Consider the following 18,578-nt stretch of genomic DNA (forward strand, 5'->3'; position numbering starts at 1 on the left):
CCATACCAACAAAAAAAATTTTTTTTAAGAATATAATAGAGAGAAATACTCTAGTGTTATTGTAGAGGAAATCTCCTTTACAAAAATAGATGAATATTTTAATGCAATTATTACACTAGTTTTGGAACTTGTATTCCTTACAAGTGCTAGGTACCAATAAGCACCCCAAAAGGATGGAGCATTGGGACCTCCAGATTAAGTTAGGCCAACTTCATTCTAAGTAGTTTTATATGTTGGCTTTCTCTTAAGGCTATGTGTGGTATGTTTTGAAGAACTTAAAAGGTTCAGGCACTTTATATAAACTTTGGTCTAGTTCTGCTATTTATTTTGTGCTTTCCTTTATGAAAACTGAACTCTTCATTGATTCTGGTCATCAAGTCCTTTTTTCTTATAGAAAATTTTCAGTTAAGTGAATTATCCAGAGTCCCACAAGTTGTTAACTGCATACTTACAACTAGAGCCCTCATTTCTGAACTTGGGGTTCTGGGGCTCTTTCTACTTGGCATTCCCTCTTGGTAACAGGACCATTTTAATTCCTGTCTCACCAGAAGTCAGTTTTTATAACTAGTTAAAACCAAGTAATCAAATAGGCTACTTTTTTGAAGATAAATATTCTACTAACTGCCTCAGGAATAGGACAGAATATTAACTTTGTGGAAAAGCAAACGACTTTTTTTAACACCATCAGTAGAATTTAGGCTAGTTCTCATTTGTTCTGAGAATATTCTAAGAAAAAAGAATCCAATGCTGCTTTTGTGCCACCAGTGTAGAATTGGTAATAGCTGTCAAGAAGAGACATACTATAAAAGAGCATTAAAAAAAAAGAAAGAAAAAAACACAATGAGCTTCTGTTCCTTAAGAAATTATTTTTCTCATTGAAAAATAAGATTCCTAAATGTTGTCAAGAACAGTGATTCCACATTGCAGACTCTCTTCTCATTATATGTAAAAGTGAAATCCATATCAAAAGATCATATAGCAAAGTAAAATAATACATGCCTTGAGTGAAGGAAATGACCTGAAACTTGATTTAGCCAGTATAGCCTCTTGTCTACAGTATTTGAGGAGGTTATAATGTAAACTTTTCCAATTATTGATTTTAAGGTAAGACTTTTAAAATATTTTCTGTGTATTTAACACATACATATTTCTATTTCCCACCCATATGGAATATTAAGTAAGCATTTTAAAATTTCTGAATTTCAAGAATGAAATTTGAGAACTTATTAAAATCAGAAATAGACTTTGTCATTTTTCCTGTGTTCTATTTTTATTTCCATAGCTTGTGAAGAGTTAATTCCTTAATGATAGGAGTCCTTCCCCATTATCAACCCTTGAGAAAAAACCCAGAACTCAATTACCAGTGCATAACAGTGCAAGGAATTTTCAGTTACTACATGTGAAAGTTAACCTGCTAATAGTTGGGACATAAGTATATGCAACTGGCACTCGACATTCACTTTTTGTTCCAGAAAACTCTAAGAATAGACTTTGAAGATTTCAGGGAACCATTTATTTTGATGTAGTTACCCAGCAGAGTCTTGATTAATCTATAAAGGTTAGGAGACCCTGCTTTTGCCAACAATTTCATTTCCCAAGGTTCTGTAGCTGTAGAAGGCAGTAGACATCAATAATATCATTCTCTTCTCTTGCTTTGGCTTAATGCTTAACCTGAATAACCTGCCATGCCTTGATTCTCATTCAACCCGTGAGATTAATGTAGCTATTTAAAAGTATTGGCACTGTTTGAAACAGTTATTCCCAAAACTGTTTTAGAGAGAAAATGCCGTTATTTTAATGGGCTAATGCCTTTTTTTTTTGCACTATCACCCACATGAGCTCAGTTGAATAAGTCCTGTGGAATCAACATTTTCCATTTTTCCTGGAAAACAAATCCACATCCACATCCACACTATGGAAGACATTTGACAATTTTCCATTTTTCACCAGCACCCACTGTCTCTGGGCAAATAGTCTCCTTAACGCGCTACTTGTCCTGTTATGACAAGACCTGGAGTTTTGCTGGCTGGCTACAAGTGGCTGGCTGGCTACAAGTGATCCCAAAACTGGTAATACTGCCATCCTCTTCACTATATATCAAATCCTACCCATTCCTGAAATCCATACCGTCTCCAGATAAATTTTTCAGGCTTTCTAGCCTGCATTGACCTCTCCAAGCCTTAAACTCTCAGGCATTTGGTCTATTTTCTCACAACTAAACAATTTATTTCCATGCTGCTTTGTATCTCTTGGTAGATGGATATATGATAGGTAGGTAGATAGATACATATATACATACATAGATTATAGATATTTGTGTATGTGCATGTATAATGAGTTTGTTTCATCTTCCTAATTATGCCTTGGGAAATAGGATTATAATATATTTTAAGAACCTAGCACAGTGCTCACTCATCAGTTGGAAATCAGGCTAAATAAAATGCCATTTTATATAGTACATTCTTGGCACTCACAAGAGAAGATTCTAACTTCTGATAGTACTTCTTTGGTAAAAAGGAATAAGGACCTCATGTACCCATTCATTTAACATTTTTAATTTCCTTCTACATCCCAGGCAAGTCAAATAAGACATATGAAAATTAAGTCTACTCCTCCTTAAATATAGGAAAGAGGCAGGAAGGAATGGGGACACATGCCGGACAGAGCAGTTTGAGGAGAACCAGTCTGGGCTCACTGTAAGAGGTTGAGACTTTGATACTAAGAGCTTCCAAATGGAGATAAGAAAATGTCCCCTGGGGCAGCCGGTGAGCTCAGTTGGTTAGAGCGCGCTGCTCTTAATAACAAGGTTTCCGGTTCGATCCCCACATGGGCCACTGTGATGTGAGCTGCTCCCTCCACAACTAGATGGAAACAGCTACTTGAGTTGGAGCTGATGGGTCCTGGAAAAACACACTTAAAATAAAAGTAAAAAATAAAGTAAAATAAAAAGAATTCAAAAAAAAAAAAAAGAGAGAGAGAGAGAGAACGAGAGAGAGGGAAAAAATGTGTCCTGGATTTGAATTTCAGGCCTTATCACTGAATACTGCCAATGTTCTCCACCACATAGTTTTATTCTTCTTTGTCTTGGGCCCCTAATGAGGATCTGAGTCAGGATGGTTTCCTTGTTGTAGGCAGGTCCTCACTAAACTTTTAGTATCAGGTCTGAGGCAAAACAGCCAGTGATGCTCTCATTGTCCAGATACGTATGGAGCGCCAACTCAGAACAGAACACTGTAACCAGAAAGTCTGGTTACAATGGTAACACATCCCTGCCACCTCGTTGAGTGGACAAAAATAGAAAAATTAGCAAAACCCATAAAACAGTGTAGTGAAGATTATACTGCAGAGGAGGGGCATCTAACCCAGTCTGGAGGAGTCAGAGGAGGCAATGCTTACACTGAAGCATGAAGAAAGGGACAAGGTAGAGAATGTAAGCCAGCGAGAGACTCAGGCAGTGAGGGCACAAGGCACACACAAACATAAGCTCCAAGATATTCAAGCCGAGCGAATAGGGGGGGCAAAGTCCCAGAGACGGCTCTGGGAAGCTCTCTGGCAGACTATCCAAATGTTTTAAAGTAATATGCAAAATGATAGATAGAGTTTGTTTAAAAATAAACTCCCTCAGTTCTTCTCACTGTAATAAAAATCTGTTTTTCCTGAATGCTAGTAATTTGATCAGCATATTTCATATAAAAAGCTGTATGAAAAACGGTGTTTTATTCTCACTGGGATATGTTTGCATCTTGAAGGAAAAATTCATTCACTTAAATGAATCTTTTATTCATGAAAACATGGTGGGGTAAAATGGTAACAGGTGAAAGAAAAAGATATTTTTAAGAAGCCGTTCTTCTGGGTCTGTCTGTGTCCTCCCAAATTCCCTGCCACGCCACCTTCCTCAGGTAGCACCCAACCCCATTGCTGTAATCATTCCCCTTTTTTTATCTTCAGAAGGAGTTAGGAGGAGCTTGGTAAAGTAGGCTTCTCCTGAATAAGGAGCATTAGTAGTGATTAAATTTATGAATATGGTGGGCTTTCTGTGTTTACTGTAGACGGAACCATTTGCAATGTAGTAAAAGAAGGCAAACTAAGAAAAATGCATACACCATAGGTGTCTATTTAAAATAGTAGCATTTCAATAAACCTACATTAAAAAAAAACAGGAATTCTTATATTTAACTAATCAGAACTTCATGTTTCATTGCTTAATATAAGGACTGCCTTCAACTAGAGATTTTCTTTCCTCTTGTAAGGTCTTGAAATAGCTTCATTAAACCCTTGAGAAATGATGGTCTCCTTGGCAAAATCATTCTTCACAGGATAGCAGGCTACATTTGCAATGCCTTCAAATAAAATCTCAGATGACATTGTCATAAAGTAGAAATTACAATAAATTTCATCCCTCTATCTTGAGGATCAGCCTGCACTTATTTCCTTTCTAACAAAGACAAAATCTGGAACTAATAGAGCTTTAAAAAAGGCATTAGTAGGAATTCTATCAAGACCTCTCCAAAGCCATCCGCAGGTAGGTAAAAATATTTTTCTTCAGCTCTTAGGATCCAATTCCAGTCTATACTTCAGTCATCATAGAAGTAGGAACAATCTTCAGTCTTCGCCATACACACACACACACACACACACACACACACACACACAGTTTCCTAATGTTGTATCTTAACTTTAATTCTGCTGCATCTAACCTTAGGAGACATCCTTTACTGTGTACCTATGACACATAGGACATGGTCTACCTGCATAAGCAGTGTACAATGTGATTTCCTCTGGTGAGGAGTCTAGGTAGGAGACTATTTATAATTTATGACATAATTTGAAAATATACCACAGAGCTGTATATAAAGGGTAACATTTATGGGCCAGACTAATTTGCAATTAACATTCAGGTAGAGGTATATCTTCATGGTCAGGCAAAACTTCATAGGAAAGAGAAGACTGTTCTGGGCCTTCCCTGATGAGCAGCATTTGAAATAGTGGAGAAGGCACTCTAGACGTGAGGCCGAGCCAAGGCCCAGCACAAGAACTGACAAGGGAGTATCGAGAACAACGCTGCTATTCTCATAAAAGTTATTGTTATAACCTCACACGTTTAATTTTCCATACAAAATTATCTTAGGTCCTTCTGAGTTTCCTCAAATGAATGCCCCTTGACAGCTTATTTATCCTATGAGTAAACATATAAATTTTATTTCTAATCTATAAATATTGAACAAGGAGCAAATTATGTATCATTACTTGATTTATGCTTTAATTGTGAGAGCTAATTGCTAGTTCAATTGAGGTTTGAGTTGTTCTTTGGGTACTGATCATTGTTCTCATTAATAAATAAATATGCTTTCTTGGAATTGACAAGAATATATAAAGTTCATAAACCTTCCATTTCTACCAGAAATCCAAGCTCTAATAGTCCTATAACATAAAATAAAACCTTTGAATGATGAGTAAGCGTATCCGTTAGCTAATAAATAATTATCATTAGTTTTACAAGATAAATCATTTATTTTCAATTTATCAATAACTATAAGATATAAATTCAAGATGTTGAATGACCTGTATATACTTTTAGATCCTCATATTTCCCATTCCAATTAGAGGAAGTTAACATTTTCCACTAATTGAGTCATCCCCACTTATCTAAATTTAGAATACAGTACCTCTCTCCCCTCCCTGGTGATTTCTGTGAACAGATTTGAAGTTTCAAAATAAAAATCCCCCACATGTTTTATTTGTCTCAGTTCTGCTTCCTTCTCAAAAGCACCAGGGAAACCCAGGGAGCTGCAATGATTAATGACCTGTTCTAGAGTTTAACCTGCTATATAAAATGTGCTGCATTCCAGAGCATAAGAGAAACTCTGAAGTAGGTCAGGAGCTTGAACTAAGGGTCTACCTTACACCAAAGGCAAGGAGGTTTGAAATTAAATTAGCACCAGAAATTGCAATAACTCATGGTTCAGTGGCTTCATATTGGGCTGAAAGCTGAGGAACTACGATGAGTAATAAAGCCTTAAAAACCTAATTCATTCAGACGTATGCAATTTTCATTTTGAATTAACCAGATGATGACCTGCTTCAAAATAGTTTTGTGTATTCTCTGAAGTGGTTTTATGTGGGGTGTAGGGGAGAAATTGCAAAATGAATTAAGCAAATATTTAGCCTGCGAGGGTAGAGACCAACAAGATATGTTCCAGGATTATTTTAGAAGAGTCAGAGAATGATGTGCTAATTACAAATAATTCTTATTGTACTTACAATTTTTACAGCAAACAAGTAAAATTAAATCTACAAGATGTTGAACGCTGAAGTAATACATGATGCTCTGTGACCGTATGCAGGTCATAGTTGCTTCTGTTGGCCCATGTTCATCTCTAATAGTCTAGAACACTACATAATACAGGTGGGAAAACCACCGAAGCTCCCAAAGCTGTAAAAAACTAAGTGACAAGAGATGGGGTATAAATGGGAGATAAAGATAGCTTCTTACAGGAGAAGCCTAGATTCCTAGGTACAGGAAAAAACTGGGAGCTTATTTTGTTCAAGGTCTATGAGCCCTACTTGTCCCTTTCTTTATGCCACCACCATACCTAGACCACTTCAGCTTAAATGACCATTTCCTCAATGATGCCTTCTTTAACTTCCCCTACCCCCACCAGACTAAGTTAAATTCACCCAGTTTTACACTCTCATCATGCTTTCTTTTTATAATTTATTACACATCCCACAATTGCAATAAAATCTTTATTTGTGGTTATTTGTGTTATGCCTGCCTTCCCCCACTAGTATGTAAACTCAGTGAAGACAGTGGTGATGATGTCTTTTTTGTTTCTCATTGTTTTCCTAGTTTCGGACATTGTATGTGCTCAGTAAATGTTAGGTGGATGGATGGATGGATGGATGGATATCTACTTTTCATAAGAAGAACAGTCATATGTTTGAGGAGGCAAGGTGGAACTGAAACCGGGCGAGTCAAAAGAGTGTCCGTGCCCACCCGTGTGCCAGTGAATCAATGAGAACTGACACCCAGCTTTGCAGTGGAGAAAGATTGGCTATTTTATTATGAATGGCACCACCCAGGAGAATGGGAAGCTAATGCTCAAAAGCTCGAACTCCTCAATGGTTTATTCACAAAAGCTTTCAAGCAAGCTGTTCAGGGTCCTGAGCTGTGTTGATTGGTCAGTTCTCACGCAAACTTCCGCATTCTGATTTATTCAGCTTCTGGTGGCATCTTGCCCGGGTCTATGTGATTGTGGAAAGGTGGTCTCGAACAGAAAGAGAGGTGTGTAGACCATCTTGGGATTGTGAGTCAGTGACATTATCTTAAGAGTAGAAAGAAAAGAACAGAGCTATATATTTCATGCTTAATGGGCTACATTCTTCTGTTATCTTAAGCAGAGTACACCTTCTGAAACCTGCTTTACAGGCAGGCCTGCAGCCCCTAGGACGTGACTATATCCCAGTGCAGCTATGACGCTTAAGAAGCGCTAATTTAATGATTTTAACTAAAAGCTAAATTCTAATATATCTAGTTTGTTATGATTTGCTGTCAGTTTCAGAGCCAGGTTTCTACCAAGCCCGCTCCTAAATCTATTCTGGTATTTGGCTTTTAAGAACTGAGCAATATTTCATCCAGTAATATAAAGAGACTGAAAATAAGGAAGCACTAGAACAAAATATTTTGTTTTAGCGTTTATAATATTTTTGCTTCATATGTTCATCAGTATTATTCCCTGTGAAGACAGAAATGACAGGCTGTTTTTTTCCAGGGCCTGCCAACTGCAAAAAAAAAAAAAAAAAGAGAAAAGAAAAAAAAAGTAGAACTGCCTCCCACTTAACAATCTTTCCTTCTCTAAAGCCTACAGGGAAGACCCTGTTGACTTTTTTTTTTTCTCAAGTCTGCTTGACAGGGAAGACAGACCTGGAAATAAAAAAGAGCCAAAGAAATAAGAACGTGGCTGGTGAGGCTGCCTGACACCTTCATACTCCACAAACCCACAGTCTTGCCTTTGCCTCCTGCTCACCCTGTTCTCCAAAGGCCTGTTAAGTAAGCTCTGAACACTTGTGATGCCTGCAGTGCCTCAGTCTCCTGTGGAGTGAGTCCAAAGGAGGAGGGGAGCGCTCCCAACCCCAACAAATATCATGGTGGGAAAATCTGCAGAATGTCAGGAATGATCATAAGCCCCTAAACTTTCAAGATCCTGCTTTTAATTGTTACCAAGTCCTAGACAAACATTTTACACTTCTCTTTCACTCTTCGTTCCCTTCTCAGTGCAGTTAGGATACTTATCTTTAAAAAAATAGTTTTAATAGGTGCTAGCGAATAACAAGGTTTATGTGTCTAGCCTAAGCCGTAAATGGCCTATTTCCTAACTCCCGAGGTAAATGAAGCATAAATTACGTTCAGGGGTATGTCTTCTGCTCCTGACCAGTGCACATTTTTATTGCTATAACGAAAGCTGTATTGCGAATGTGGGACTTAATCATATGCATAATTAGTTTTAACTTCTGAGAAGCTGTGTTTCTGCTAGAGGTAACAACAGGGTCTTATTTTTTGAAGCTTCAATTTGTAAATAAATAGTCTCTAGAAAAGTATTATTTTTTCCCAACTCAAAAAGAAACAATACATGATGTTATCTGCCATTATCAGTTACAGGTACTGCAGGGGGTTAACCTCTGTCTCATTGATTACTATCTGTTTTAAGATTAGTTGTATTTAAAGTGTTTTAAAATGCATTAATAAAATGTACTAATGAATCCACAATCTTAAAGATACAGAGCAAATGATATATAGCTTAGCAAATGGAAGTAATTTAAAATGAACTGGTAAGAAAAACCTTCATTAGTTTAAGATTCATAACCTCTATTTTAAATATATATTACATTAAAGATAAAAAAGCTGCTATAAAAATCGCCTCGTTTCAGCATCTGTCTTCATAACAAGGTAAATGATAGTTTCAAGATAATGAGTTTTTCTGAATTATTGAATGTATTAAGGTGCTCTGAGGTATTCTTATCTGAGAGCAATCCAGGCAAATATTAATATTTAGGTACAGCCCCTGGTATAATTAGTACGTCCTGAAAGATTTCCACTAGAAGTTTGCTCTGTGTGTAAAGTTCCAGTGTAATTTTTGACCAGAAAGTTTAAGGACATTATTTCAGCAAGTTACACAGGGAAAGCTAAGGAGTGATAGACCGAATTTCATTAATGAGCGCCAAACTCCTTTAGTGAGATGTCAGGCTTCAGGGGCTTCATCCAAGTTCTAAATGTCCCAGACAAGGCTTGCCAATTTTCTTGCTGAAGACACTGAGTGCCCCCACAAAAGGGTCTTCTCCAGTTGCAGTTTTCTGGGTTAATGTATTCTAGGTTGAATTATCTCACCCATTGAATGCTGCCCTGGGAATTTCAGCGTTCATAAAAACTAACAAATGTCCACCAGACAAGCAACAGCAATGCCCAGCTGGCTCTTTGTCCCCCATGGGAAATTTTCTCAGTCAGAGCCTGGTAATTGTTTCGTGCAGCTGCTGCCGTTTCAAGGGTGCCAGCTCATCTGAGCCAAATGCATGCATGCAGCCCATGACTCATGAGACTGAGAAAGTACACATTAGGGGTGGGTGGGCGCCTTCAAATACTCCATTTTATATTTGCCCTCTTCTTTGTCAACTATTTGGGGGAGCATACATAATGAAAGGCAGTTATTTAAAGGTTGTAAATATCTCATATAGTTATGAAATTCAGCTATAGGAATGCATCATAATCTCATCTGTATCAAAAGGCACTTTCTGTATATCTCAACAGTCACCTACTTGGTTGTACGGTATGTATTGCAGCAACAGCTATATTGTAACATCCGTGGTTTCTTCCATACACCCAGATATGGGATAAAGTACTGGCTTCATGTCCAAAGTGAGGGGCAAACTGGGTGGGGGCTGGGAGTGCAAGTCCCATTATCTCGCCTGTGCCATGCTTGCTGGCATGAGGGTTTACTGTCAGATCTTCCAAAGTTATACTAGAAATTCCAAAAATATATTTTGTGAGAAAAGTAGACAAAAAAAATATTATTATAAGCAATTTGAATCCATCAGGGCTTTACTGCCAATTAGAGGTAATAATATCCTTCTGGGAAAATTCTCCTACATAGTATTCTATACACAAATGGAATCATTAAACAGTATCAATCTGCCACATATGTACCAAGTTCCTCCAGAGACTTGTGGTATATATGATGATTAGGGTGACATTTCTCGACGTATTAGTTTTCTGTTACTGAGAAACTAATTATTCCATATCTCAGTGACTGCAAACAACAAGCATGTATTATCTCACAGTTACTGTGGATCAGGGATGAAGCAGAAGCTTAGGTGGTCCCTGCTCAGGGTCATTCACAAGGCTGCAATAAGGTGACAGCTACGGCGGCCGTTTTTTCAAGCATAGACTGTGGGGGGTGGGGCTCAGCTCCCACAAGCTCATTCAAGATGCTGGTGGCTGGCCTCACAAGACCCTCTTCTGAACTCACTCCTGTGGGCCTCCACATGGGGCTCCTTCACACCATGGCCGCTGGTTTCCTCTAGAGCAGCAGTCCAAGAGAGAGTGACAGTGCATGCAAGACTGAAGTCACAGTCTTTTTATAACCTAATATTGAAAGTGACATCCCATCATATCTGCCATACTCTATCCATTAATAGAAAGCCAATAAATCCACCCTATACTCAAGGGGAAGGGATTACAGGGTGACATTGAATACCAGGAGGCAGAAATTATTGGGGGCCATCATAGAGGTTGCCTACCATATCAAGGGGCTATCTTTATTCAAGCCTCAGCTTGTCTCTCTGAAATTATAACAACCACCTCTAATTAGTCTCAGAGTTTGATTTTGATCTCCTCCAATCAAACAATCCTTGCTATGCCAAAGTTGGCTTTAAAAGCTGAAAATCTGATTATTTCATTTGACGGCTGCTAATTGTCCTCAGGATGATGTTTAGGCTTCTTAGGATTGCACACAAGACCCCTTATACACAGTGCATAAAAGCAACATGAGGTAGTCTTTAGGTCATGGGTTCTAAAGCCAGGCTGCCTGTGTTCTAATCCTGGCTACACAATTTATCAATTTTATGCCCTTGGACAAGTTAATTAACCTCACAAAACTTCAGTTTCCCAAAACAGTTTCCTGAAACCTGAAACAATAATAATAATATCTAATTTATAGAATAATTATGATAAATAAATACTTGTGCATCTCGTGGCACAATGTCTAGCACATGGTGAGACCTCAATAAGGGAGGTGGTTATTATAATTTCCCCAATTTATCTGGAGCCATTCCACAGCATATCATGCAACTATACCATCCTACAGTACCAGAGGCAATTTTGATCTCTTACAAGACTGTTTCCTTTGCCTGGACAACCTTTTTCCATTTTCCTTTATCTGAAGGATTTACATTTACGCTTAAATACTTCAGTTTTCCTCCAGGAAACCACAAACAAATCACACACACACACACACACACACACACACACACACAATTCTGGGTCAGGTGGCCCTTTTTGTACTCCCTCAACTCTCATGCCTAACTCTATTACAGTACTTAGCACACTATATGGTCATTGTTTACTTTTCTATGTCCCTGTTAAAATGTGAATTCCTCAAGAGAAAGAATGACTACATTTCTGCATCTACAGAGCCTAGCTCAGTGCCTGGAACCTAGTACGTCTCCAATACATGTGGGTCGAAGGGTTTAATGAATGAATAATTTGAAAGATTTATGATACAGTCTCTTTCCTTCTCCATTTCTTGATACTACTCAAGTCCACTTAGTTATCCCCTCAAACCCCAGGTCCTGGTTCCATAAGGATATTTTCAAGTATAGCTTTGAAGAGATGGCTTCCCAAACAAGAGTTATATAGATCAAAGAACATGCTTCTTTTCACTTACAGTTCTTAAGGCACAATTTAGATAAAAGTAAATATTGCTTTCACTGACTTCCCACTATTTGGGACTTTGAAGTCTCGAGCTTCATGAGTTCACAAAACCAAACTCCTCAGCCGGGTATTTAAAACTCCATACAATCTACTCCCCACAGACATGCATGCACACCAACTCCACACCGCTTCTTCCTCTGTCCGCTCTCAAAGACATACACACACACAAATATACACACAATTACTAAACACACACAAGCACACATACACACACAAAGACACACATGCACAAACACACAAATATGTATACAGGAGACTAACTGCTTTGGATTCACTCTAGATGCTTGTTAAAATTCAGACGTCTGACTCTCCTCTGAGGGCTGAGGGCAGAAATCAGCCTTTTGACAAGCTTCCTAAGTAGTCCGCAAATATAAAAGAGCTTGATGACTGTGGTGACCTTTGTCCTGCTCAATAATATTGATGAGCGTGTCTCCATGCTTTACTAGTATTGTGGCCTCTTCCTGAAAAGCACCTCATTTCCAACTGGAAAAAAAACAATTCCCAATTAGCCATGAAGATTTATTTACTCAAGTAGCACCCTTTTCAAGCATCCCTAGATAGTTGCACAGTTTTTCATGGATCCCGCTTACCTGGGCTTTGGCATGTATTGTGAAAATTATTAGTTCGCATATTCATTCCTCAGGTCATTTGAAGAGCAACTGAGTGCAGGGAGCACCTTTGGCAGCACTTTTGTTACAGATCAAAAAGTGTCATTGCTCAGTTACTGTTTCCTGAAATTTTAACTATTACATTAAAATATGCTTTTACTCTCAGATGTGTTATCTTGTATGAGTCCATGAGACTATATATACATTTTCAGCATAAAATAAAAAATCATAACAGTATATACCCAATACGTGCCACCTTAACTGTTCAGATACATTACAACAGAATAAATATCTTGTGCAAGATATATAAATAGGACAGGTAAATTAAATTCTTCTGCCAAGATATTTTGTTGATAATTTTGCATAAGTTGGAATAGCTAGCTACAAACTAATGTACAAATTTCAGTTGTGTTGGCTTAATAGCTTTATATTCCTTAGTGCAAAGGCATATAGTCAGATTGTGTTGTGGGGTTTTTTTGTTTGTTTGTTTGTTTTTACATTATGGTGTCCCAGTTATTTTAATGCTTCAAGATCGCTGCTGAATTTTCCTTGTCTAATTGAACGTTGAAGTGTATCATGTAACCTGTAATCACACCCCTCCAACTTAAGGTAAATAGTTGCCAAGATTCACAACCAAACACATTTAATTGGAACCACTGCTGAGCCCACCACTCCCAGGGTGGTTACTCCAGAATGGAGAGGACCAAGAGGTGTGAACATTGAAACACCTGAGCAGCTGACAGAATTGGCTGCTGACACATAAATGTACAAGTTGACCAGCTAATGGAGCATGGTGAATCACATTTAGAATTCAATCGACATACTGATTTCACAACCTTTGGTGAATAAATCACTTCCAGCTTCTCTGTGATATAACTACTGCTGACTAAACTCTTCCTTAAAGACAGGCAATTTACATAGCTTTCCAGCCCGTAGTCAGTATGAGGTGCTTTAGGCTGTATGGTTTTTCTTTTAATATCTGTGAATTCCCAGGATAACGCCTTCCGCTGTCATAGAAAGGAACTAAAATCCATCCAGAAATCAGACAGAATTATTTGGAAATGATATGCTGATTATGGTAATCCACCTCTTTCCTTCAAGAGCTGACATAAGCAAAGGTTGATAAAACAATACATCATTTGTTAGTGATTCTTTCTCTCTTTAAAATCATTCACTATTACTCCAGTGGACATTTAATATATTAGAATCTCCATTCCTCATTTCACAACAAGGTTTTTATATTGTTAGTGCCCAGTTAAATTGTTCCAAAATTTACTGTTAATTAGATAACTGTATTTTACCTGAACAGCAATCACGTAAAGCCCATTATGTGTCCTCAAATCAAAAGAAGAACCAAAACTAGTCACCAGTAAAATAATATTTTCAAGATGGCAGCCTGAGTTGCCACTTTCTTTACTAGAGAATTAATCATTCCTAGTCTACAACATGTATAGTGAACCACAAAAATATGGTTTTGGTATCTTCTAAGTTTCTTGCACGATGCAATATTACCAGGCAAGAATTCCCTAGCATATTTTGCATGTAGTGTCCCTCTCTTGCTATTTTCAAACTCTTGCCAACATACCAACATTGATAATTGTGTGTGTGTGTGTATGTGTATACATATATATGTATATATATACACATACATACATGCATACACATATATTTATATACTCATTTGCAGCACAGCTATAAATTTAGTCCCTAACCACTGAGCTTATAGGACAGGGATATAGATGCATACAATTAAACAGAGAAATAAGACGGGACACTGAGATGTGAAGCTTGATTTTGTGCAATGCTGTGTAAATTCTGATTACCTTAGAGGTTGAGTTTAGTTCAAAGGAACACTCTATAAAAAGAAATCTTAAAGATGGATTTGAAAAATAATTGAATGGTGAACAGTCTATCATCTTGGGAAATAGATGCCTCTTTTGATCCATATCTACTTAAAAATGCATAGAGAAAAAGATGAAAATGGGATAAAGAGATGCATGACCGGATGGCAGAATGCACATTTACAGGATACTTAGTGGATTTTCGATAAATGTATAATATTAATATAAACAGTTAACTACGGCCAGGACCTATCTATACCTTTAACAAGAATACAGTGTACATTATTACACAGCATGACTCCTGAATTGTTCCTGCACAGAATAATATCCTTATTACCAAAATGATTGATCTGGGGCAACTTTCGCTCTAGGACAGTTGGATTAAATACAGAAATCTTAGTACTAGTGGTCTGCCACTATCAAATCCTGCACTACCACGACAAATGACTGTCTAATAAGTGTATAGGATACATCCTTATGCTTTAAAAATTAAATTTATATATTGGAAACTTTCACAATAGAACTTGTTTTGAATGTTATCAATACAGGAGCCACTGTTGACTAGCAGAGTAATTTATAGTACAAAACGTGCAGTCGCTATCAGAAACTTAGAGTATGTTGGGGCTGAAAGGGATTTTCGAGATCTCTTCACTCAAACCACATATTTTATAAGTGAGATAATCAGTATACCGGTATTTCCAAGCCCTGGTCTGCAGAACAGTGCTTGCTGATGACACTGTTTAAAATGTCCTCTATAAAATGAGAAAGATGAAGCAGCATAATAAGATTTCATGATGTGGAATTTACTTGTTTAAAACAAGTAATTTTCTTTTTTCTTTTACTTTAAGAGTTTGTCCCTTCTGATTTTTTATGTTAACATTTATGAAATAATGGTGATAGGGAAACATAGTTGCTTTTCCTACCTTTCTTAATTGAGTAAAAATTTAGGTAACCCTGTGAAACACATTTTTTTTTTTTTTTAAATTTTGCCAGACTATGAAATCCAAGAGTTGGGAACCACTGATTTAGATGTTAATTTATACTGGAATCCATTGACTATTCTATATATGAAAGGTTTAAACAATGTGTCGATAAGGCGAAATGAGTAAGAAGGGTTATTTATGAAATGAGTTATGTTAAAGAACATTGCTCCTGTTTACCAAGTAAAATTTGATAAAAGGTCTGAAAGGAAATAATACATGTCTTTTGCTATTCATATATATCTTTGATAAGAAAGTAAATGTAACAGTTTTTAACTGTGTTTGGAAAAAACCTGGCATATTTTACCTATCAATAAGATACAAAAGCTGTAAGTATAATGAAATCAAGAAGATTGAAGTATAGACATAATCATATTATTACATATTTATTAGGCTAGAGGCTATCATCAGGAGGCATAAACTGGCTTGATTTTCATTTGTTCTTTGTCACTTGCATAATACTTTTTGTTTCAGATGGGTGTTATCAGATTCATGCCTCCCTCCAGGGGACATGGATAGGTGTCAAAAATCTTTTTTTTTTTCAAAAATGTCAAAGTAAAAAATTTCTAATAAGATAAAATGTGTAATAGCCAAAATGGAATTTAGGACAATTTAGAATCAAGAAAAATCTACCGCCTAAGAAGTGTCCTGTGAAGTGAACAAAAATAGGAAGCTAATGAATCTCTGGCACAAAATTATGCCTCTACATCAAGTCTTCTAAATAAGCAAGAATGCCATATTTATTTCTTTTCCTTTATTTCAGATGATTCATATGCCCATTGCTTTAAAGTTACTTAAATGATCAAAGGTGATTTTCCTGAATGAACTACTCAAGAGTCTTTTGCATGACTTTGAAAGAGAGACTGTGACTGATAGTTGGTTATCAAAGAAAGTTATCTCAATGACACTTCTAGTAATTGTTTATGCATAACTTTTTGGACTATAATGGAATCAGTCTCAGATTAAATTCCAAGATTTGTCATGGCTTTCAGTAAAATATTTGGTTTGTTTTCTCTCTTGAGAGAATAGATAATATATCATAATTAAAATTTAATATCATTTTCAAATTTTATTGAGCAGGATTATTCAGTAATTTTTTGGAATATGAACATTTTTAATCATTTTTGTTGTCGCTGCTGTTTGTTTTGTGTTTTTGTTGTTGTTGTTATAACTTGGACATGGAAGAGACACTCAGGTTTTTAGTAATGATGCTGTCTATACCATATTTAAAGGCTATTTCTGAACCTTAGCAAACTTTTTTCATAGGAACTTTTGAACTTAAAACAACACAATATAATTTGTCACGTAACCAACCTCCTTCTTCTTATGTATTTTTGACCACTTGGGTGACAGGTCAGTTATCCAGTGGAAAATACGTAATAAGTACTTACTGTGTTTGCAGCAATTGACATGGGATAGTTTCAGGTGTAAAAATAAAGCAAACATGGTTAAAGCCATCAGGCAGTTTAGAAGCTAGTAAACAACTCTATAACCTAATTTATAATTTCCCTTACAGAAGTTTAACTTCTGTTAAATCTTTTCATTTTGGAAGGAAGGAAGGTGGAAAGGAGGGAAGGAGTGAAGGAGAGAGGGAGGGAGGGAGGGGGTTGAGAGAGAGGGAAAGAGGGACAAGGGGATAAAAAAATAGGTAATTCAACACCTGATTCTGAAGAAGCCATCTTGTTTTACTTCTTATGTTTGTGTTGAGTTGGCCTACAGACATTCTGGCATTTTCTTTTCTTTCTTTTCTTTTTTTTTTTTTAAGATTTTATTGGGGAAGGGGAACAGGACTTTATTGGGGAACAGTGTGTGTACTTCCAGTTTTTTTTTTTTTTTTTTTTTTCCCCAAGTCAAGTTGTTGTCCTTTCCATCTTAGTTGTGGAGGGTGCTGTCCATCTTCAAGTTGTTCTCCTTTCAGTCTTAGGTGAGGAGGGCGCAGCTCAGCTCCAGGTCGTTTCCTTTGCGGGACTCAAGGAGTTGAACCGGCAACCTTGTGGTTGAGAGCCCACTGGCCCATGTGGGAATCGAACCAGCAGCCTTCAGAGTTAGGAGCATGGAGCTCCAACCGCCTGAGCCACCGGGCCGGCCCCATTCTGGCATTTTCTATTCATTGCTCTTTTAATGAGGCTTGTTGGACTCCAAAAAAAAAACCAAGTCCATCATTTGATGGCCTTCCAAGTACTTGTTACTAAAATAAATGACTTTAATGGATTCCTGCAATTAGGGTCAGATTATAAAGACTCTTAACTGACCCTTAATCATCAGACATGGCCTAACCAAGTAAGACTTGTCAACTACAAATTTGGTAGGAATACCACACTTGCTAATGTTACTTTGTAATTGAATGTACTCAGTCCTCAACAGGAAGATATTTCTCATTTGGAAATTTAGCAGAAATGGGAAACTGCCCTTGAAGCAATGTTATTTAAAATGAAAGCACAGGCCTGGGTATTAGCAGACCATTCAACTTGTAAATACTAAGAATAAAATTCTATCAATAATGGAGAAACAGCTCACCTGTACTTCAGTCAGTCAAGATGTCACCCTTGACTTCACTGTTACTTTGAGCATACTTTCTACGAGTGCCACCCCCATTACTTTATGCTTCCTCTTCTCTGTAAACATTTCTTATTCTTACTCTTTTGCCTCTCTCTCTCCCTCTCTCCCTCTCTTCCTCTCTCCCTCTCCCCCTCTCCCTCACCCCTCCTCCCCTTCTCCCCCCTCCCTCTCCCTCTCTGTATCAATGATTATGTCTTTGTGGACCTAAGGGATTCTGAGACCCATAGAAGATTATGCCCTAAGTCAAGGTTTTTACCTACTTATAGGTCATAGATGACTGAGAATTTGATAAAGGATATAAACACATATTCCCTGAGAAATAAACAGCACCACACATTTAAATTCTTTTAGATAATTTCAAGGAGTTGACAAAGGCGCACCCAAATGTCCCAGGATAATACACTGTGGAAGATAATTATGTGATTGTACACTCTTAGAAGATGCTCAAAAGTAATTTTCTCCTACCATCTATTAAATAGTCAATTCCTGTGATAGCCATTCCAATCAGACCAACTAAATATTCCCTAGTTCCAGGACACAGGCTTTTATGAGGAAATGTCCTATTGTTTGCTTAAACTATCGTGTTTCCCTAAAAATAAGACCTAGC

The 18,578-nt window shown here is 37.2% G+C and overlaps 1 protein-coding gene across 2 annotated transcripts in view; it reads left to right on the forward strand.

Annotated features, from left to right (window-relative positions):
• The window catches only part of KCNH7 (potassium voltage-gated channel subfamily H member 7), a 423,623-nt gene that overhangs the window by 322,576 nt on the left and 82,469 nt on the right, over positions 1-18,578 (forward strand). The window lies entirely within an intron of this gene.

This window comes from Rhinolophus ferrumequinum, chromosome 8 (assembly GCF_004115265.2).
Source record: "Rhinolophus ferrumequinum isolate MPI-CBG mRhiFer1 chromosome 8, mRhiFer1_v1.p, whole genome shotgun sequence".
In the NCBI taxonomy this organism is placed as follows: domain Eukaryota; kingdom Metazoa; phylum Chordata; class Mammalia; order Chiroptera; family Rhinolophidae; genus Rhinolophus; species Rhinolophus ferrumequinum.